This window comes from Miniopterus schreibersii (genome assembly GCF_964146895.1).
Source record: "Miniopterus schreibersii genome assembly, chromosome: 2".
Taxonomy (NCBI): Eukaryota; Metazoa; Chordata; class Mammalia; order Chiroptera; family Miniopteridae; genus Miniopterus; species Miniopterus schreibersii.
In genome coordinates, this window is record NC_138102.1 from 130,680,469 (window position 1) to 130,702,684 (window position 22,216).

At 40.7% G+C, this 22,216-nt stretch overlaps 1 protein-coding gene across 6 annotated transcripts in view; it reads left to right on the forward strand.

Moving 5' to 3' along the window:
- GRIP1 (glutamate receptor interacting protein 1) overlaps positions 1-22,216 on the forward strand; it is a 608,331-nt gene that overhangs the window by 426,537 nt on the left and 159,578 nt on the right. The gene's annotated exons all lie outside the window — the stretch shown is intronic.

Genomic DNA, 22,216 nt, shown 5'->3' on the forward strand with positions numbered 1-22,216 from the left:
AGCCTCCTCAGGAATCTTGAGTCAAGGGAAAAGCAATTCCTTGCTCAACTGATGGCTCAAAATTATATTGCCTTTTGGGTGCAGGGAGCCGAGAGTCCTGGATGGCGACAAGGCATCAGTGTGTCTTTGTAACTAATGTTGAACCTATTTCTGAGAGCTCCCTCAGCACCCCATTTTCTCACAGGCTGTCGAAATACCGTTAGTCCCTGGCTGGTTCCTCTAAAGGGGAACCGAAGGCCTCATTTTTAAAGGTAGCTGGGTGCCATTACTTCCTCGGGTTCTTGAGTATCTGTGGAGCACAGAGCGCAGAGTCTTTGGAGTCACGATCTAGGTTTGAATCTCTGCTTCAGTCCTTTCTACCTGCTCAGCTCAGCCTTGAGCATGTAGTTTAATGCCCCTGAGCTTTGGTCTCTGAATTATCTGCATTACAGGGAGGATGCTATCCGCTCATCAAATGAAAGCATGGATGTGAGGTTGCACTGAAATTGTCATGTGCTTTCTAAATAAGAGTTGTTTCTATTAGAGGTTTGTAAGAGGCAGTAATTTCAACCTCTCCCAAATCAATTACTTTTACTCCCCCTTTAACCATCAAAACCATGTCGTGGTTAACCGGTATTTTTAAAATCTTTATCTTCTGCCATAGAGAATCCTCTTCAGATGTTTGCTCTTTCACTGGGGCATAAGTTTAGATGGACAACACCCGGCCACCCGCCTTTTGTAACCATTCGGAGGAGGCTGTTACTTCATCGTTACCCTTAAATCTTTTTTTCTTTCTCCTTTTGGTTTTCTTGTATGAGGCATAAAAATGAAAAAGGTTAATGTCCTGGCCATTTTATAGTCCTCATTGATTTCACCTACAGCGTTCACACATTGCTCTCTTTTCTTTTACCCGACACATGGCCAATGCTAGAAGCTCACTGATCTGTTCTTGAAATGGAGCTAGATTACCAATACTGTGAGCTATTTTTGTCAAAGATGCCACCGGGAATAAAGCAGCAATTCCTTAACGTCTCTTGTTGATTCAGAGAGACCAAGGGAAACCACCCATAATGACTCTTTCTACTTAGGTCCACCTTTTCCTGCTGTACACTGGCCCCTGAGGCCCTGTCACCGAGTACCTGGCTCTCCATGTGCCATTTTAAAACTGTGAATTGTGAACATTATGTGTCCATCTAAAATTGCTTTGTGTAAGTTTTTGGTTGCCTTCTGAGACAGAAATGTAGTTCCTGTTGTAGCCCTGCTTGCTCTGCGGCTCCCAAAGTGTTTCCCTGTTCCCTTTGAATTTGACATGTACATTTTACTTTTATCTTATTTTGTCTTGTATCTTGATGTTGAAACCTTGGGCTCTTTTTCATTTTTAATTATCCAGGCAAGACCTAAAATAACTGCAACAAGAATATACTGGAAGAAAATGCCCTTTATATTTTTATCTGAGTATTTTAATATGATGTTCATATCTGCTAGAACATCACATTTTTAGAGTAATGAGTTTTAACTTTCAATATTAGAAACCTGTAAAGAAATAAAATAAATAGACCCTTTATTCATCTTGCCAAGATGATATGTGATAGCTACTCAGCATCTCGGTTTTTGTATTTTACTATAGATGATGGTGGTGCTTGTCTTTTGGGGGCAGTCTCTTCTAATATCGCCAAATTGCCCTTTTTGAAGGTTATATCCCCACCGACAATGTCTGACAGTACCTGCTTCCCCACAGCCTCGCCGACATGCGTGTTATCCAACTTGGAGGATTTTGCTAATTTGAGAAGTAAAAAAAATGAAAGCTATTTCTTGTGGCTTTAATTTGTTTTTTAGGAGTAAGTTTGAACATCTTTTTTACTTTTAAGAGTCACTGGTACTTCCTTTTCTGTGACTTTCTATTACTAATACAGGCCCATTTTTTCTACTGGGTTTTGGTTATGGTGTGTTAAAATCAAGTGCATATGAATATCCCAGATTTTGGCAAATCTTAGAAACTGATCTTTAACCAAAACCAGTCCTTCTGCGGCCTGTCCGACTCTTGGAATATGCTCACTGTGGGTAGAAAAGTGGGATATCCGGGTCATCCCTATGACTTCCACTATTTTGGAGAAATGATATAATTAATATTGACAGAAATAAAGAGGAAATGTGATGAAGCATTCATGATGCTAAATTAATTCCTGCTGTAATTCAAGTACCCTGATATCATTAGCTTCGATTAAACATCTTCCTTGTAAGAACAATTAAGAACTAAAACTTACTAGATGGATAATGTCACTTTAAAAAGATGAGTAGGACCACCAATGCAGTAGTTTACAAGCATCTCTTTTTTTTTCCCTTTGACTATGTGGGGGAAAGAGGCAGACCTGAGATGGGGTCTCTTTGGATAATTAAGGCTGAGTTATTTCTCATTCCCACTGGAGAGCTGATTTTCTGAAAATGAAAGGGACCTCAGGCTATCCATCACACACACACACACACACACACACACACACACACACACACACACATCTATTGCTTCAAATTGCTCCCTAGCTCTTGAGGAAATAAATGAGCTCAGCTTCCTTTCTCCTGAGTTACCTTACCCTTCAGAACACACACCCGCAACTGCAATAAGGCCTTTTGGGATTTCTTCTAGTAAAGGGGTATTTTGCTTTCATTTCGAGCTATGCCTGGAATGTGCATGGCAGAATTTGGCCATGTCCAGAGCAGAGGATTGTTGGGGATTCAGCCACAGTAACTGTAAATCCGAAAGAGCTACTCATTTCTCCCCAAGAATCAGAGCAGCAGTGGGTTGAGAGAGATGAAGAGAGATACATGAGTTAGTTTAACTTGTTTGGTTGGTTGGTTTTCAAGTTCTGAGGCTAGAAAGGTTCTGTCCCTCCCTCCGTTTTTGTAAGCTCTGTTTCTGCTGCCTTTTGAGGCCAGTGTCTCTCCCCTCCCGACCATCCCCTCCCCACACCACTTGCTCAGCTGGAGAAGGCAGGAAGCAAAGCACATCAGATAGATGTGCCAGGCCTGTCTGGGTGCTGGGAGGGTACCCGGCCAGTCCCACCTGCATAGAGAGCCTCATACTTAGACTTTTACCATCATTTCCATGCCCGTGCCCCAGAGATTCACAGATAGCGTTGCAAGAAGAAGGTGCTCCTCATACAGTTTTACTACATGTGTTTCTGCAGATCAGAAACCTCTAGTGCACAAAGAATAGACCTTTTTGTAAATCCTATAAATATAAGGCACTCTTTTGGGGGTTAATAAGTTGATTTGTTCAATGTAAATATTAAAAATATAATTTTGCTAACCCTATTTCAATGTCTTTATTTTGTTAAATGCCAATTGTCTTCTCAAAAATTTAAAGTAGCCTAGGCTCTCTCAACTTCCAGGAAATCCCTGGATACTCAAGAGGGCTGTGTTACCTCCTTATGTCTCTTAACTGAAGCCACCCAGATAATGAGATGCAGCGATGCAGGTATTTGGAAGTGATGTTTATGGACATTTGTGGAGAGAAACTGTAAGTTTCAGTTAAAACTTTTCTAGTCATATTTTTAAGAGATATGTGTCATTTATGGTACCTGAAAAGATGTTCTAAATTCCATTGCAAGTATACTGTTAATTAAAAGGTTGCCATATATTCTGAACACTAGCATATGCACTGAGGATAAATCAAATTTATGATATAAGATTATGTTTTTACTTGCTATGCATACTGAGTGTGCAGTTTGTGCTGAATTTCTATTTCTTTGTGTAGTCAATGAGCGCCACACAGTCGCCCATGTGTAATGTGTAACAAGGAGCAGCCAGAGGTAGTTGACGCCGTGGTGGGGACCTGACCAGACCTGACTCTGCCTCTCTCACATTGTGAACCATTAGTGGCTCCCTGCCCCTCTCTGAGAGATTGCACTACACTTTCTAAGGCCCTTCCAGGTCCTTGAACTCTGTGACCAGCAGCATGATTTCATTATTTTAAATTATCATAAGGGGTTTAAGTTGTTATGTTTGACTTGATTATATGGTATGTCTGTACACCGTTACATATATGTGTTGGTCAGGAACGCATTCAAAATATTCATTCACCAAATAGTTATTGAATATCCACTGTAGGCTAAGACAGATAGGCAATACATGCCAGGCCCCTGCTCTTATGGAGCCCTAGTGGGAGAGACAGACACTAGGCAAGTACACGTATAGACATTTCCAGTAGTTTTAGGGAGTAGAAAGGAAATTAAGTAAATTAATGGCTAGAGAGTGACTTGGGAAGAGAGGGCCAAATTGGGAAAGGATGCTCAGGGATGAAGAGATGACATTTTAGCAGGATCAGAATAATAAGAAGAGGTTGGTTGTGCAAAGACCTGCGGAATAATGTCCCAGGTGGAAGGAATAGCAAGAATAAAAGCTCTAAGGTGAGCGTGACTGTCACATGGTGAAGGAACAGAAGGAAGACAGGTGTGGAGTGAATGGAGGAAAAGATCCAAGCCAAGGGGAGGAAGATGGGTCGGAGCCAAACTGCACCTGACACCACGGTCGGCGGTCTGGATGCTACTCTGAGTATAATCGGAAGCCTGGGTTGAACTTGAAGCCAAAGAGTAATGTGATACTTATTTGTTTTGCTTTAGAATATAACTTTGGCAGTCACATGGGCAGTAGGTGGGCATATTTCAGTAGTGCAAGAAGGCGATGGTGACTTAGATCAGGGTGGTGGTTCTGTAGGTGGAGAAGTGAGTAGATTGGGGACATATTTGAAGGGCAAGCCAGCAAAACTAGCTTACCGATTCAAGGTAGAATGTAAAGGCAAGATAACTCTGAGGTTTTGGGCCTGAATAACTGGTTGGATGGGGATGCCATGGGGTTGAGGTTATGGAGGAATCAGTCATTCTATTTTGGACATGTTAACATTGAAATGCCTTTTTGATATTCACGCACAGATGCCCAATAAACAGCTGTAGATCCTGAGTCTAAAGCTGAGGGAGAGGTCATGGCTACAGATACAAATACGGGGAGTCATTAGCATTTAAAGGCGTGGAAATGAATGAGATGAGGGGATATAGATAAGAGAAGGAGGGATGCATTACAGGCCTGAGAGAGGGAGGGCTGATGGAGGGTGGCACCAGCGGAGGCTGAGAAGGTGTGGTTGGTCAGGTAGGTGGGAAGCAGGACCTTCTGACATATCCAGAGCCAAGGGGGCTGAGAGGTTGACTCCCGCAACACTGCTAAAATGTCTGGAATAAAGAGATAAGGGGAAATTTTAAAGTAATATTAAAGGTGGTGTGTCTGAAGACATGATTTCTAGGGAGCCTTCTGACCAGCCGCGGGGGCTGCCTGTATTGCATTTTACGTGTGTGCTGTTTCTGTAGTTTTAAGCTCCAGGATGTGGAAGCATATTTTCAAGGCTTGCCCAGAGTAAACCTAAATCCAGTGAAAAGGAATTGCACCCTAATAGTGATTCAGGAACAGAGAACAAATTGGCGTGCCCTGGGCAGCCTTCCAACAGATCTCTCTTCCCAGCTCGGAGATGACTTATAATACCCAAGAGTGCTCACCTTTTGCCATACTTCACTTTTTAAAATAAAATTTTATAGAGCGAAATTAAAAAGTTCTTTTTCATAGTTGTTGCCAAACTGGGTAATGCTACTGGCCTGCCCTTTGTCATTTACCATGTAAAGCAAAGGGAATAGTGTATGATCATTATTTAAAAGATGTGGCTGCCTTGTGATTTAATGGTGTCTCAATTTATTTAATTAAAATTCTGAACCTAACTGTAGCTTGTAGGAAGCTTTCTTACGTGAAGACAGAGTGTGCATCTCAGCACTGGGCTGTGTACAAGACGATGTCACTGGAGATACTTAATGGGACAAATTCAAACCAGATTTGTGCAATTAGCGATACTTATGCACAAGAGCATCAGGTGAGCAAGTCATCTCCCTCTTTCTAACTTAAACTTTTACAAGGAGCATTAGTTCCAGGCCACCAGGGTGCTATAAAGGTGGTAATTTCATAAATGAGATCCTAGTGCTATAAAGGAACAGGCATTTGCCCACCTTATGTGTCTAGTTGAGGGGACTAAGTTATGCCTCTGGGAAGATTTTCTCTATTATAGTTTAAAGATATGTTTTATACTTAATAGCTTTCATGTGTATTTGGGGGATTAACTACGCTTTTAAGGACTCATGTTTAGCCCTCTCAGAACTCATCTCTAATTAATTCAGTTATGTGGAAACAGCAGTTTTTGTTCTCTGTTGTGTGGATCCTGTCTTCCCCTCATAATAAAATGAAAACAAATGAAAAAAGACAAATTCTACCCTTTTAAAAATCTCCATTGCATTATTTTTATTTCTATTAAATATGATTAATTAATGTGTATCAAAGGCCCAAGAGTTGCATGAAATCACACCTGGCCAGAGTAGCATGAGGAGGCTAGTACTGCTGAGCCTGTGCTAGGCCTAACCAGGCTCTTTACACGCTTTTTCCCAATTAATTCTCACAAGTTTGAAAAATAGATATTGTTATTCCTGTTCATGAGATGAGAAAATCAAGGCTTAGAGGATTTCTATAACTTGCCCAAAGTAAACAGAGAAACCAGGTTCAAACATTTTATGAATATAAAGCCTGCACACTTTCCACATTACCATGCTAACTCTCGACAAAAGAGCCCACATCCTTATGTTCAAATTGTTTGCAGTCGTATCAGCTGAGCAATGGTAGGGCCTTGCGGGAGTGTAATATTTAAGGATAGCATACACATGCACTCTGTCACTATAAACCTTAAGAAGAAAAGTTCCGGGGAAAAAAAATCAAGAATCTCCTTTTCTCACCTCTTTCCAACTGGCTTATCTTTGCTGATGACAGAAAAAAAACAAGTGGTCAGTGTCTGTCTCCTTTATATTTACTTCAGTTTGATAGACATCGCTCACTGAATAGCTCGCCCTCAGATGGTTCCAAGAGTTCAAAGGATGGGAATTCAGCCTTTACACTATACTGCATCTCAGCCACACACAAATCTGAGGCAAGAAGAAGTTCTGGGGTCTAAAGAAAAGAAGATTAAAGGAAATGAGAAAAGGTGGTCTAATTACACAAGTTGCTTGAGGCTTTCTGGTATATCTCCACCAAATGTAACATATTTCAATTAAGTTAGTAGATATTTAACAAAGGTGGCAAAGCTTTCTACTTGGTTTAACACAGAATTTTTTGACCTAATAGATTTTTAGCTAAAATCTCTTATAATTGGAATAGAGAGAGTATCCCCTGAAATCGTTTCCCAGAGGGAAGATGCTGACAGGAGTAGCACTAGTGATGCATACATATTTCAGTTTTATGGCCTCTGTTTACATAAATTTGACACTTTTCAGATAATGCACAAATGCTTTTACTTATATCAGGCAATACATCCCTAATTGTCAAAGAAGCAAATATCTCAGCTTTATGGTACCCAGAATAACCATTATGTGTTGTTTACTCTTTCCAGCACAATAAATATCAAGTGTTTTGTTAAGCTTGTCTTAAACAAAATAGAAGTCAATAAAGGCTGCAGTTATGCCACAGTGGAGAAATGTGAAGGCAAGCTACACTTCACATCAGTACCCAGACTGTTCAATAGGTCTGCGACGCACACATCACATTTCTAAGCTACTTCTTTATGCGGCGGATACGTAGACAGCACTTGTCAAGCGGTAATCATGTTCAGCTCGGCATCTGCTGTGCTGTGCTCAAATCATTCGCTTTCCACCCCTGAGGTGAACAAATTTCTCCCAGAGCCGTTCTGTCCTTCTACAGGCATTACAATCTGTAGGCTGTCTCCAAGCTAAATTGCAACTTCTCTTAAAGCATCTTTTGACAGAATGTGGCAATCCTAAATGTGGAATTCCAAAGTTTATGAACTATATAAATGAATGCACAAATTTGCAAATATTTTCTAAAAGTTGAAGTTTCTAGATTATTACAGAAGCTCTGTACCATCATGGTTCTTGCCAGGAGCCCTAAGCTCTTGGTCATTCTACTGCAGGGCTCACTAAGAAGTCACTGGGATAGAGGTGGTGGTCCCCAGCTTCCGCCCATTGCATTTTCCCTGCAGGATAGGAGAGAAGAGATGTCTTAGGGTAAAGGGGTCCTTGGAGTTCCTCTGTCCATATGTGCACTTTTCCTAAAAGTGCTCATAAATAGATACATATGTATGGGACTACAACTATAAGATATATATGTGTGTATGTATATTACTTGTGGTATATACCTTTCTGATTGTCTCATAAGGCATTGATAGACACCTATCTAGAAATTTTAAACAACGTGTATATTGAAAAATACTGAGTGAGTTGCCTGTCACTCAGTCTATATTAAATTTCATAAAAGTCTGTTTTAAAATATACTGTGACTTGGAGTTAAATGCTTAGGATACCCTTCTGAAGCTTTGGTGATGTGATTTTAAAATACCTTAAGGCAAACTACATGGCAGATGAGAGCGAATCTGAGAAACTTTCAGTTATCATAAGTGAAACTCCTCTAAGGTACTACGGCTAATAGAATCCAATAGTCTTATACGGTTAGTTTCATGATTGAAGTGTCCCAAAAGCAGACCCAAAATTCACTAATGAAACTAGCAAACAGTGATGGAAGGAAAAGGTTTCTTATATGCGAGGTGTTTATAAGTGTCAGTAAACTGTTAATTGGAAAATTGGAAGAGTCCTATTGAGTATAATGCTACAAAATCATTTAAAATTAAGCCTTCACATTTTGTGGAGTTGAATTGCACTTTCCTTGTTCATCCTAATTAACTATAAAAGCTGAATCTTTGTTCAGGCAAAGATTTATGGGGAAAAGTGGTAAAGCTGATGAAGAAGACGTAACCCAAGGAGAGTTAGACAAGCAAATAATTTGTGAGGAAATTATATGTCTGAATAATTTGTCTCAGAAGCAAATGAAGATAACTTGATAATCTTTGGACTATTAAATCTAGGTACCTGGGTTTTAATTTTTCTTTTGCCACTGACAAATCGAGTCATAATAGACCATTTAATATCAATGAATTTCTCTAATAGCTCAGCAAATGGTAGCCTATAGCCTTGAAAAAACGTGTGTCAAGCCTCTGCTTATTTATTACGATAGAAAGTGGGAGACGGGTTTAGGCGACACTCAGATTGCTTTCCAACGGTCAGACAACAGACTTCGCTTCCACGAAGGGTTGTTCTGTTGTGCAAACTCTTTATTGAGGCAGCGGGGCGGTACTGGGAAAGAACGGTCCTCGGTGTCAGAATCCGGGTTAGAATCTCGTCTCTGCCACTTGCTTGCTGCTCAGTCTTAGACAGACTTTTATCTCCCCCGAGTCTCAGTCTTCTCATCTGTAAAAATGGGGAAAATACTATCTCTGACTGTAAAAGTAAATCTTCTCTCAAAGGGATTCATCCCATGGAGATAAGCAGACCGGTGATGACAGGGTAGTTTCGTAAGTGCTATCCTGGAAACGTGTAGCTGTCACTGTGGGGTCCCTGCTGGCCCTTGTCTGTCAGTCCTCCTTCCAGCTTCTTCATCCACCAGATAAAGGGATAGAACCACCACCTCTTGACGTCAGAGCTTCTTGACGGTCCCAATGCTTCATTTACACTGTTGTGTTCAACCCTCACAGCCATCCTGACGTAGGTGCTATTCCATTTTATAGGTGAGAAAGCCGAAGCTCAGGTAGAAGACATAACTTGTCCAAGGTCACACAGCTAGTAAGCGGTAGAGCAGGATGAACTCTAAAAGCTACATGACAGTAAAATTTAGTGCTTTAAAAATGGGCTTAGTGTTTTCCATAAAAAAAATCACTTCTGGTCTAACACCCTTGTAATGCTTCGTTTGTGTGGTCCCTGCCTCTCACTGTAAACCAGAGTATCCAGAGTACAGCTTTAAATAGCGATAATCACGGACTCCCTGGATTCTGACAGCCGTGATAAATCCCGCTCGAATCATGCATAAAAACATATGTCATCTGTTTGATAAGCAGTCATCTGCTATTGCTTGACCTAGCAATGAATTAATAAGGCAGAATATGTGACAACTCAAGGCATATGTATGAAATATGTCATTCCCGAGGGATGCACATGTGATTCTCACCTCCCACCCTCGTGGCAAGGTTTGGGCTCTGAAATGGTATATATGGAGATTGGCTCACACTTAGCAATTGGGTAAAATCTGGGAATTTTCAAAACTATTTGTAAAAAATGAGTTCAGAGACAGGTCCTGATATAAGCCGAGGCCAGAAGAGGTGACAGTGTTGGAAAGAATGGCTAATGGGTGTGTTAACTACCTGGGTTTCAAAAGCTCCCTGTGAAACTCCTAAGTCCAGCACAAAGCCCACGCCTGTCTCCCCAGACCCTGCTGCACAGAGGCTCTGCTGAGCATGAGAACTAGGGTTGCAGCCCCCCGACTCTGGAGCCTGGCTCTTTGTAGACATGGGCTCAGAGAGCCAGAGGGAGAGGCAGGACAGACTCAGTGATCTCTTCTGCCAACCGCAAAAGTCATACCACCATTTTCTTCATTGCATTCCTAGATGTCGCCTGGCCCAAGATTTATATTCTCCCTCCAGCTGCACGACGCTAATGAAAGGTTTGAAATATTGTAAGCAGCAGGCTATGAACGTGTTGTCTGGAATACCAAAAGAGAAAAGAGAGTGTGTCCCACTATTTACTCGTTTTAAGATGATAAACCACTTGTGGGAGCCAGTTCATAAATGCCCTATCAGTAGAGAATGGCTGGCATAGAGTGCAGGAGTTAGAGAGATAAATTCAGCCAAATTTCATCTCCTGAAATGCTTGGAGCTTCTTGGCTAAAAGGCAGTCTTTCAATTATTTGTTTATGTGCCAAGAAAAACCTCGAATCCTGAATTTCTATCATAAGTTAAACCAAGAACTCATGACAAAAAAGGGAGATCTGAAAACTGGGAGAGAGATTTTCTTTTCTAACCTGAAATTCCAGGACATCTTCAAATGCAGCCTCAAGTCCTTATAGCAGTGATGTATAGTCACCCAGAAGAGATCCAGTAGTGACTACTATGTGAAGGAGTGCCTCTCTTTACACACACACACACACACACACACGCACACACGCTTCAAAAGTATGTGAATCAAATGTTGATAAATAGTATACCCTGGCGGTGAAGAACACACATGGACGTGAAGGCTTCATTTCTGCACTTTTCTTCTTGGAAACATTTAGGAGCATCATTTTATCTCTATGAGCCTCTGTATCTGCATATTTCAAGCAGTATAATTGAACCTGTGCAGTTACCGTGTTGCGATGATTAATAATGTGTGTCTGAGGTGCTAGCACAGTGCTGGGCAGGTAGCCCACCCACACTGCTCTAGTCTTCACGATCGCCTAATAGCAGTTTCATTTAAAATTCACCTTGGAATCTACTCTTCAGAATGTACAGTGGCAAGTTCTCCCTTAAAACCAGACTCCTCTTGTAAAGTGAATGTATCTTTCCCTGTTATTTTAAATTTTATTAAGTTATTGTGAGAAGTAAGATTACATATCTAGAGTGCTTAGACTAATGCTGGCATTTAATGAGTGCTCAGTAAGTATTTGCTATAATTGTTATAGTATTATTAGTATTATTGATGTTTTTAAAAGTCTCTGGTTGACTCAAGTATGCTTGAGCTACTTATTAAACCATATATTAATGTGGAAGTAAAGAAAGAGTCTGTAAGAAATTCTTTGGATTACCTGTAGAGGAAACTAATTGTTACCAGAGAATCAAACTTCTCTGTTGCTCATGGGAGTGGTGTTCTTAGGATATCTTTAGAAACTGAGTTTTCTAAGACTTGCATGAGAAGATGAATGGTTTTTACTGGAGTGGAATTATATTTCGCAGGTTGTGAAGCCCCGTGTCCCTTAAACTGGTCCTGACAAAGGTGCAGCTGCGGTTCCAGTAGAGCCAAAAGGAGGGCTAGTGTCCAGAGTGTCCGTCCCACGTTGGAGCTGGTCTGGCAGAGCGTCAGGCTAGTTAAAGTCCGTTAGTCCATTGTGTGGAGCCCACTTGGCCGTGGGCCACGTGAGCAGAGGAAGGGGAATGCTTCCCCTGCAACAGGAGCCAGGTGCAAACAGCAGGCCAGCAAGCGAGAGAGCCAAAAGAAGGAGCTCCTCTTGTCCAGGAATTTAAATATTCAGGTTTTGCGCCCTTGCAGTGGCCACACCTATTCTGGCCACTGACTTGCTTCCAGATGTGACTGGCAAGTAAGCATCTTCCCACATCACTCAGACCTCACTGGGCATATGTCCAAACTGCCTTTGTCTACTCCCTTCCCTCATCAGTCAGCAGGGAACAGGCTGGAGAGTGTTAAATTGCAGCTTTCTAGCACAGCTATAAATGGCACGCCTGTATTATCTAGTCTTCACTTTACTCCCTTCCTGTTAAATAATAACCAGGTTATTGCAACGGTATCACAATGGCATTGATGTATAATGAAAGAAGCATCTAAAGATGTATAAGATTACAATTAACCCCTAATATTTCTTCCCATGATTTATGTCTCTTATATACAACCAGGGGCTTCAACCCGAACCTCACTTTCCTTCCACCTGCTTTGCACTCTGATAACCTCTGGCTTCATCTGTTTTCTCCGTTACCACAAAGTCTCATCTGTAGTTTCACTGTTTTGATTATTAATTAAAATAGACTCCCTGAAAAGCTTAGTTTTCCTCAGCATATTGGAAGCATCCTTTGGGGCATTGTTTCTAAGGCCACCACACATGTCAACACGAAATGGGCACTGGGAGCCTCACAGCAGGTCTTGGCCCATGTAGACAGATAGTCGCATGTGGTCCTTGTGCCTCAGTCCCACCAATGACCCTCAGGAAAAGAGCCTGTTCTTCCAGCTCCAAAGTGCTGCTCATGGTTATAAATGTACATTGCTCAGTTTCCCCTCTCTGTTACTCCAGGATGCTAAGAATAGAAAGAGACTTTCAGCTTGTTTATTGGAAACCGAGTCTGAACAGTGGTGGTAATACTTTTGTTTTTCAGTTTCATTTAGACATTTGTCAGCATTAGTGACTCTCTGATCATTGATTTGTATCAATTAACTTGCCTGCAGTTGACACTTGTTTCAGTTCACACAAACTTGATTAACAGCGAAAAAGAAAAAGAGGGGAAATGGACTTTAACTGAGCCACTGAACCATGTCTGAAAGTTGCCTAAATTAGAAGATTTCATCATTGTCACTGTCAGAGCAACAGGTGAGGGCTTCAAAGGCCATTTTCTCCATAATCAAACCTAGACCTGGATGTTCCTCCCCACAGATATATGTGGATCATTATTTTTTCTAATGATATCCAGCGGTCACTCACACACCATCAAATTCAGACCTCTTAAAGTTATCCTGGTTGCATTTTGCTTTCTCTTATTTTTTCCATCAATCTTGACTTCATTCTAGCTACCCTAGACTGAAATTTTCTAAATGGAGACATCTTTACAGTATTATCACTGTAAAAGAGGAGTTCTTGGAGAGCCCTGATTTTACAAAAATGCCATCTTTTTCTCTACAGCTTACATTAGAAATAAAGAGAAAAAAAAAAGGTCCCAACAATGATTAAAAAAAAAAAAAAGAAATTATTTAAGAGATATTGTTGTTCAAGTCATCCAGTTTTAAAGTTGTGGCCATTGTTATTAGAACTTTAAAAACAAAACAAAACCAAAAAAAACTCTCAATCTTTACAATGAAGACATTTTCAACATTTTATTTTATGAGTTATTTCAAGAAAATCTACGTCTATTTTAAATTTTCCCCCCAAAATGTACTCCAGTCTCAATTGTGATCAATATGTACCACAATAACTTCGTAATTCCATGTTATTCATGGTTTTAAAAACTGAAGAACCTTAATTTCTCCAAATGTCTTATTTATTTCTATTAATGCTACCATTCAGCCCTAGTTGCTATTACATAAAATTATTGATTCTTATGATCCTCCGAGAATACTTAGATGTGGTCTGGCCCAGTGATTTTCAACCCTGTGTGCAGCAAGAATTTTTAAAACATGCAATACTTGACTATTTAGTCAGGGGCACTGACCTCTTTTCCCTGAGATTGCCAAATAAAAAATGACAACAGCCAACACAATAGTCTTCTGATGTGGATGAATCAAAATTATACCTATTTTTTGTCAGATCAGCAAAAAAATAATACATTTTTTGGTGTGCTGGAGAATTTTAGTAATTAATTTATGTGCACCATGAGATGCAAAGGTTGAAAGTCACTGGTCTAGCCTGTTGATACCCACATAGGTGCATACTTTTCCTGAAGAATGGTGCCCTTTTTAAATAAGGATTAAATACTCACTACCCTGAAGTAATTCATATTTTTAACCAGAGTATTATGCTAATGCTAAGACCTTGTTGAATCTATGCATGTTTCATAGCCTTGAGATCCTGAGAATGTCAGGGGGCATAATCTGATAGCTAAGCCAAGGATTTCAAGTATATAGTCCTCTCTCTATTAGAAAATGTAGAAGCTACACTGAATTCCAGATTTTAAAGTTTTATTTAAATATATCTTTATTGATTTCAGAGAGAGGAAAGGAGAGGGAGAGAGAGAAAGAGATAGAAACATCAATGATGAGAGAGTCATTGATCGGCTGCCTCCTGCACACCCCCCACTGGGGATCGAGCCCGCTACCCGGGCATGTCCCCTGACCGGGAATCGAACCCCGATCGCCTGGATCCTAGGTCGACGCTCAACCGCTGAGCCACGCCCGGCTGGGCAAGATTTTAAAGTTTTAAATTGGGATTGGATATGGTAATAAAATCCATCCCTCTAGACATCTTGACTCTTTGGTGATGAAGCCAGTCCGAGACTGCTGGGATTGTTGCTCATCAGTCCTTACTGGAAACAACATCAGGGAGAAGCATAGGAATTATCACTGCAGTTCAAGCACATGAGCAATAGCAATGCCAGAGGCAGAAAATGGGCAATTTCATGCTCATTGATTTCAGAGAGGATTTACAAATTGGCCTGGCTGGAGAGACCACTCTTCCAGAAGGCCTGCAGGCCTCACCAAGCACTGTTACCACAGACCACTTCCACAGGTTGACCAGAGGCTCGGGGCCACAGCGGTGTATTTATCCCTGTGTGAAGATCATAGGTCGGGTTTTGTGCTAAAGACCTTCCTGATTCCAAGAGAACTGTGCAGATGCAAGGAAGTGACCTCGGGTCTGAAGAGTTTAAGGAGATAGTACCATGGAGAGTCTTCCCCCATGCCCTTCCCGCGAGGTAGGACCTGACTTTTCATTCTAAGTTGTCCTCTACTAGCTAGGGGGTCGTGACTCAATACTATTTCCTCTTTCCACCCTGAAGTGCAAATTGACTAATCGGATATTATTGCGATCAATCAACTGCTGCAGGAAATCTGACCTTTGATGCATCCAGTTGTTCCCATGGAGCAGCCATTGTAGGGCTGATAAAAATTTGAAGTGGGTCAAGAAGGGATGGAATTTACCCAACACCATAACTTTGACACATTTTCATTCCCACTTGAAGAAATCATTTCACACACAATTTGATGCTTAAAGTATTTGAGGCATGGGGATGCTTCTGCAGCTACCCTGCCAGCTGCTTTGTGGGCTGCCACTGTCAGTCAGGTGACAATCAAGATAGGTATATCCTCACTACTTGTGCTATTGCTGTTGGTCACATCAGTTGGATCAGGGCTTCCAAAACTTTTATGTCCATGCAAATCACCTGGAGGTTTTGTTAAATGTAGGCTCTGATCCCATAGGTCTGGGTGGGGCCTAAGAGGCCACATTTCTGACAAGCTGCCAGGTGATGCCCAAGTGGCTCATCCATGAACCACATTTTGACTCACAAGAACTTAGATATGGACCAGTGAGGGAGAAAAACGGGCTTGTAAGAACAGGCCTTCAGCTTTCTGAGCTGTGTGGTTGGCATTTCTTTAGCTGTAATATTTAATCCCTAAAATGGTTGTGTGATTGTGATTAATATAATTTTGAGGGCATTCTATCACTGTGAAGAAACCATTGCACATTTGTTTTAAAAATGAATGTATGCTCTGTTTGGATGACTTTTTCAATGTTCAAAGGCAAAAGACCTGGTTCCCTTTAAGAATATAGAGCACATCTGTGTCTAGAGTATAAAACTGTGAAACCCTGCAGAGTCAGGATAGACATTAATGGTATGCAAATGCAAAACAAATAACAAAAGAGAAGAGGGAAAGTAGACCGTTGGAGGGGGAAATTGTCTCTTAATAGGAAAGAAACTATAATGGAGCTGCCTCTGCCTCCTGCCATCAAGCTCAGATCATTCTCACTCCCTCTAGTTTACAACTAGTTGTGTGGGCCACTTTAATCTCATTAGGGAAGGAGGTGAAATTAATTCCAATGAGATCAGTTGTAATTAGCTATCTGTCATAGGCTCAATATGCCAGCGCCGTAGAGCTGAGATTATGTAGGACCCAGACCCTCTGACCCTAGGAAAGATTGAGGGTGTACTTTTTGTGTGACCCTAGAGAAACATTTTTAACCTGGGGTTAAGAAGTATTTGGGATTGAAGAGGAGTCTTTGGCCAAATCTTTGAATTTGCATTTCTTTAAATTATGCAGGGCACTATTATTGTAGTTATACATTATTTTAACAAGAAGAGAAAGACATGCTTGTATACATCCTGTATCAAAACACTTTGACAGCTGTCCTTCAGGAAATCTGGCTTAAATTGTAGTGTGCCATCAAACCACCAAGCAGCAAACTGAACTGGAGGCTAGCGTCTGCAAGAAAGAGCCAACGTGCACGATGCTCCTGCTGGGCTGAGAGGAAATGTTCACGGGCCCTGAGGACTGAAAAGATTATGGTCCCACACCACACAAAACTTCCATGTTAGCTGAAAATTAAAATGGCCTGTTTCTTGATTTTTCTGATTGCAGAGTCCTGGGTAAATTTGTTGCCGTGAAGCTCCCTTTCGCCTCCCATTTCCCACCTGCAGCAGCATCCCAAGCCCATGCTCATTTCCCCTCAGCTAATGAAGCACATGTTCTTGTCTGAGCCTATGGAGTAATAAGGACTCCTCGATCACCATTCTACTTAGAGCGTTATTATCTGTTATCCAATTGATTCTTAGTTTGCACATAGTAGGCACTAAAATTCGTGGAATGTAATTGACTTCAAGGGACAGATTATTTCCTTCACAGTGGATTTCATTTGGTTCATTCATGAAATACAGAGTTTTCTTCTGAGTTCGTAATGATGCGCGTGAGCATTGTGGCCTGAGCTGCCTGTCTCCCCGCTGCTGAGAAACGGTCCTAATGTTTAATTGCACAAAGTGCCTTTTATTTTTTTTCCTGATCAAGAAGTTACGGGATCTGCTAGCTTAGCAGGTGCCTCAATTCTGCATAATTAGTTGCTCGGAATTGTTTAGCATAGGCTTATTAGTCTCAGCCAAAGGAAATTAAATTTTTTCCTTCAACAAAGCCCTGAACACAGCTAGAGATTCTAGAAACCACAGTCATATCCAATTTGTCTGGGAAGCCTGGACCCTGGGAGTGGAAGAGGCAGGAGATGGGGAGACAAGAACCAGCCTGATTACACGTGGGAGTGATCTGATGCCAGGCATCCGAGGTTATGACCTGAGGGGAGCTGAGTCCATTCCGCAGGATGCGGTTCAGCTCCGACAGGGGCTCTGGTTGTGATGCAGAGTGAAGCACTGCTTCCTAGGTGCCTGCTGTTTGCTTTCCAAGTGTGTAACCCCAGCTTCGCTTGGAATATGTAATCCAAACAAATGATCTGTGTTTCCCCTCCTGTTTGTGGCACATGAAGAGATTGACCAAAATGGAGGGAATGACAGGGACAGATGTCCCCCCTGCCCTGCGTTGTTCCACTCTATTTTAAGTATATGCTTGACTGAGCCCTTTCTGTGCCTCTGTCACAATGTCAATTTTTCACTTAATGGGGGGGATTTTCCCTCGCCTCACAGGATGACCTGGAAAGGGAACCCATGCTCTTCCTTGTTATGGCCAATATGCAGCCCTTTTGACAGTGGGTGGCCTTTATGTGTGACAGTGATTATCTATCTGCTAAGATGTCATTAGAAAAGGCTGACAGTTCTGAGACCCTGAGATGCGCGTAATGATTACTTGCAACATTCACTTCAGTGAGCACTAGCTCCCCAGCTGAAAGTCTACTTTGCTCCTATAGTGAATTTCAATAAGGATCCCTCATTAATATGACCCACCATCAAAGCCAAGGCTGGAAGTCTGGTATGAAAATCAGAATTCTTTTGCTTAAAGGCATTATTTTAAAGATTGTTCAATAACTCCTTCTGTAGTCTAAATGAAAATTAAAGGAAATACTTTAATATCCATTTTATAAAGAGTCACAGATTTTTAACATGCCATAAGTCAATATTCAATAGCTGTTGGGTGATGCCATGACTTTAAATGTAATAGGCTATAAAACTAGGGGGAAAATCAGAGGCAGGAGGGAAGAAAGCTCATAACAAATGTTTGACTTATTTCAGGTTGCTTATTTACAATAAATGCTTTATTTGCAATTCATTCATTTATCAGCAAACATTTCATGGATGCATACTATGAGTCAGGCACTGTTCTAGAGATATTACCTACTGATTGACTCCTTTCCTTATTGTTTGGCTGATTTTTTAATTCATTTATGTGATTAGATGGAACCTGAAAGTCTAGTTAATGTCTCCCTGAGAAAGAAGAATTAACACAGATCTTATATTCAGTGAACCTTTGAGGCCCTTATTATGAAACAGTGAATTGTATTAGCATTTATTTAAAATTTTTGTCTGCAAAGAAGTGAGATGAAAAGTATAAATTGGTTCTGTAGTACAATTTATGTGTACTTCATTTTAGACAAGCAAATATTTGGAGGAGAGGGGCATGAGGTTTATATACACACATGGCTATGATTGCTCGTTTTCATAGGCTTCATTGGAATTAACTTACATCATGCAAGGTCCCTGCTGGGGCACTGTGTCTGTTCGCTTACCTGTGTGACGCAGAAATGTGCACCTGATTACCTAGCAAGTCTCACTGCCTGTCCAAGAGGAAATACACAGAGGAAAGAGCATGGGAATAAAAAGAAAAGAAACGCAATCTAGATGTACTCTATATATGTCCTTCTATAGATTGACAGCTCTGGGCCTCAAGTTGTAACTATAAAATGAAAGAGTGACCTAGATCATCCCTTATAATCATGAAATTCTAGTGATATATCTGCCTGGCTGGGCGTGGCTCAGCGTGGCTCAGCGGTTGAGCATCGACCAAGGATCCAGGAGATCGGGGTTTAGCTCCTAGTCAGGGCACATGCCCAGGTTGCGGGCTTGAACCCCAGTCGGGGGCAGCCGACCAATGACTCTCTCATCATTGATGTTTCTACCTCTCTCCCTCTTTCTCCCTTCCTCTCTCTGAAATCAATAAAGATATAAAATTTTTTTAAAAATATTATAGAAATTCTAGCACTATATCTGCACATCTCCATGAAGGGCCGCATGAAAAACCCTGACAGGAGATTCCATAGCTCTCCATGACTTTATGGTCAAGGATTAAAAGTACACCCCAGACATTCTCATGCTTTAGAATCCCATTATGGGATCATCTGCCACTGAATCATTCAGTGTCTTCCCTCCATTTCTATTTTCAAAGTTTGAATCAAGAGTTGATGTTGAGTAAATCACATCATGAGAGTTGATGTGTTCATTCTGTGATGGGTTGCTTTTTATAAAAGGCCCATAATGCCTCTTAGAGATTTAAAATGAAGATATATTCTTATAAAAAAAATTCTTTAAAAATAAGCAGTAAATGGTGCCATGCTGCTCTGTTACTATTGTCTCCTTTTACTCTCATGATAAATGTTGTCAAGATTCTGCCTCACTTCCACTGGGAATTACTGCTTTCGCTCTGATTGACGCTGGCAAGCTATGTTTAGATAATATTGAACTTCTTATTTCAGTCTGATCCTTTGACCAGTACAACTTTTGGCTTCTAGTTAATTGTCTACATTTGTGTATCTCAGTAAGGGACTCTGAATACTGAGAATGAGGGTGGGAGCTGGGGAATGGATATGTAGAAGCTGGCCAGGTAGCCATCTATAATTCAGTTTCAACCTTTTAAGGATGTGCATACCTAGACTATCTCAGGTCTAGTTTAAAATACAGTGTAAATGAGAAAACAATTTTACCAGGGTTGACTACTTCTGTAATGCAAACTGGGTAAACTTCTAAAGACAATGGCTTCTTAAAATAGAGTATCAAGTGCAAAAAAATTCAGCATCTCCTGTGCACATGTGATCAAGTGCACATTTCCTCGTCACCTTTAGGAAATCCAACACTGGATCCAACCCAATATTTTAATTGGCTGGACTCTTAACAAGTTGAAAACTGAAGAAAACCTTTTGGCTTCCAAGATGCTGTCCCTAAAACTGGTTGTTATGATCTATATCCCCTGGTTCAGTGCTCTGTACCCATAAATACACTGTTTCAAAGTTTTGGAATAATTAAAGGAAATATATTTTTAATTGGCTGTATAAAGAATCCAGATCTGAACATACAGTAAATCGGTTTTAGTAGATGCTAAATATATGTAAAGCATATTGCCTGGTTATTAAATCAACACTGTGATAAAAGCACTCAGATACTCGGGTGGGAATGGTGGGGCAAATGGACACTTTTGTTGTGTGATGATTACCTTTGTTTTGTGGTTTGTAATTATAATCAAAATTGCATTTGCAAAGTGAACAGTCGGAGACCTAGGATACTGCTTCATAAGCAAAAGGGATGCTGTTGATTGTATTGGTGTCTGAAAGTTGGTAGTTTATGGTTGGAAGAATATAAAGAATTGTGTGACAAATGAAATATAAACATGAAGCAGTGTGACTTCCATTTTTTAAGTTAATTGCAGCAGCAGTGTTCATCTTTCCTTTTTGTCACTGCTTATAAAGTCCTTGTTAGTTTTATGAAGAAATCGTGAATCATTTCCACCAGAAGTACATCCCAGAGAGAAATTGAGTTCCTCAATTTTAAAACACAAACCACTTAGTTGGGAGAATTAATGTTTTCAGATGACAGAGCCTTGTTGCTGAATTAAATCCTTGTTACGTTTAGTAGTTTTTGCCAAGCACAATATGATTCTTTTAAATCCTTTAACAATTTCCTATTATAACAACAACAAACCAACCGTATGGTGTGTCCAGAAGTAACATCTGGGTCATCTAGCTTGACTAGCTATGCTCGATAATTATTTTACATTATGTTTACTGGGGCCATATACATGCTAATCTTTACTCAGACAGCTCTTTTACTTTACACAAATGTCTGAATGCAAACTAAGAAGAATTCTTCCTTTGTATTTTAACCCTAATATATGCCATTCAAGATCATTACTCCTATATTCCAAGCCAGAGTAAATTCTTTTCTAGATTGAACAGTATTATTTTACTTAGAATCTGATGAATCCACCACCTCTAAGATCTTGTCACCTCTCCAGCTTCTTGCCTGACTCTCACAGATACACTGAGCTTCTGTCTTTCCATTGCTTTTTTATGGTTCTTCAGATTATTTTCATCTCTTTCTAAATGAAGGCCAGTCGGCTCATTGCAATATCCCTCTTCTTTTGCCAAACCATCACCCCTTTCCTGTTTTCAACCTCCCTTCTCTGGTCTTACTCTGAATGTCCCTGTTCCCTCCGTTTGGCGCTGGAGCCACTTCACACTTTCAAGAACCCACTAACTCTGTGTGTCTTTCTTTCCCTGCAGTACTAATGACCGGTCATCTGCTTCTCTGAAATGTGACATGTCTTTTCATTTCCTTTGTTCTTCTACCTGATTATTCTTAGTGCCCATCCAGCTATTTTATTCCCTCTTTGTCTTCCTGTTACTGAAACTCACTGATACTTATTTATCAATGAATGTAGCTGACAGGCAAATAATTTGCATACTCTATTTGCATACTCCTTACCATTTTATTTCTTCATGTGCGTTATGCCTTGATCCTGACAACCCATGAGGTAGGTAAGGAAGTATATCCCTCTTTTAGAGGAGAGGAAACCCGTGTTCAGAGCATTTTAAATAACTTATCCCATAGCTCAGCCAAGGTTAGGACTGAGGCCTACTGACTTTCTACCATGCCGTACGGTACCATGCCATGCCATGCCATGCCATGCCACCTCTCTCTGGCAGAAGGACTGCAATCCACTGAACATCTTCACTGCCTTAGAAACTGGATGGAAATTAACCAAACCCTTCATTG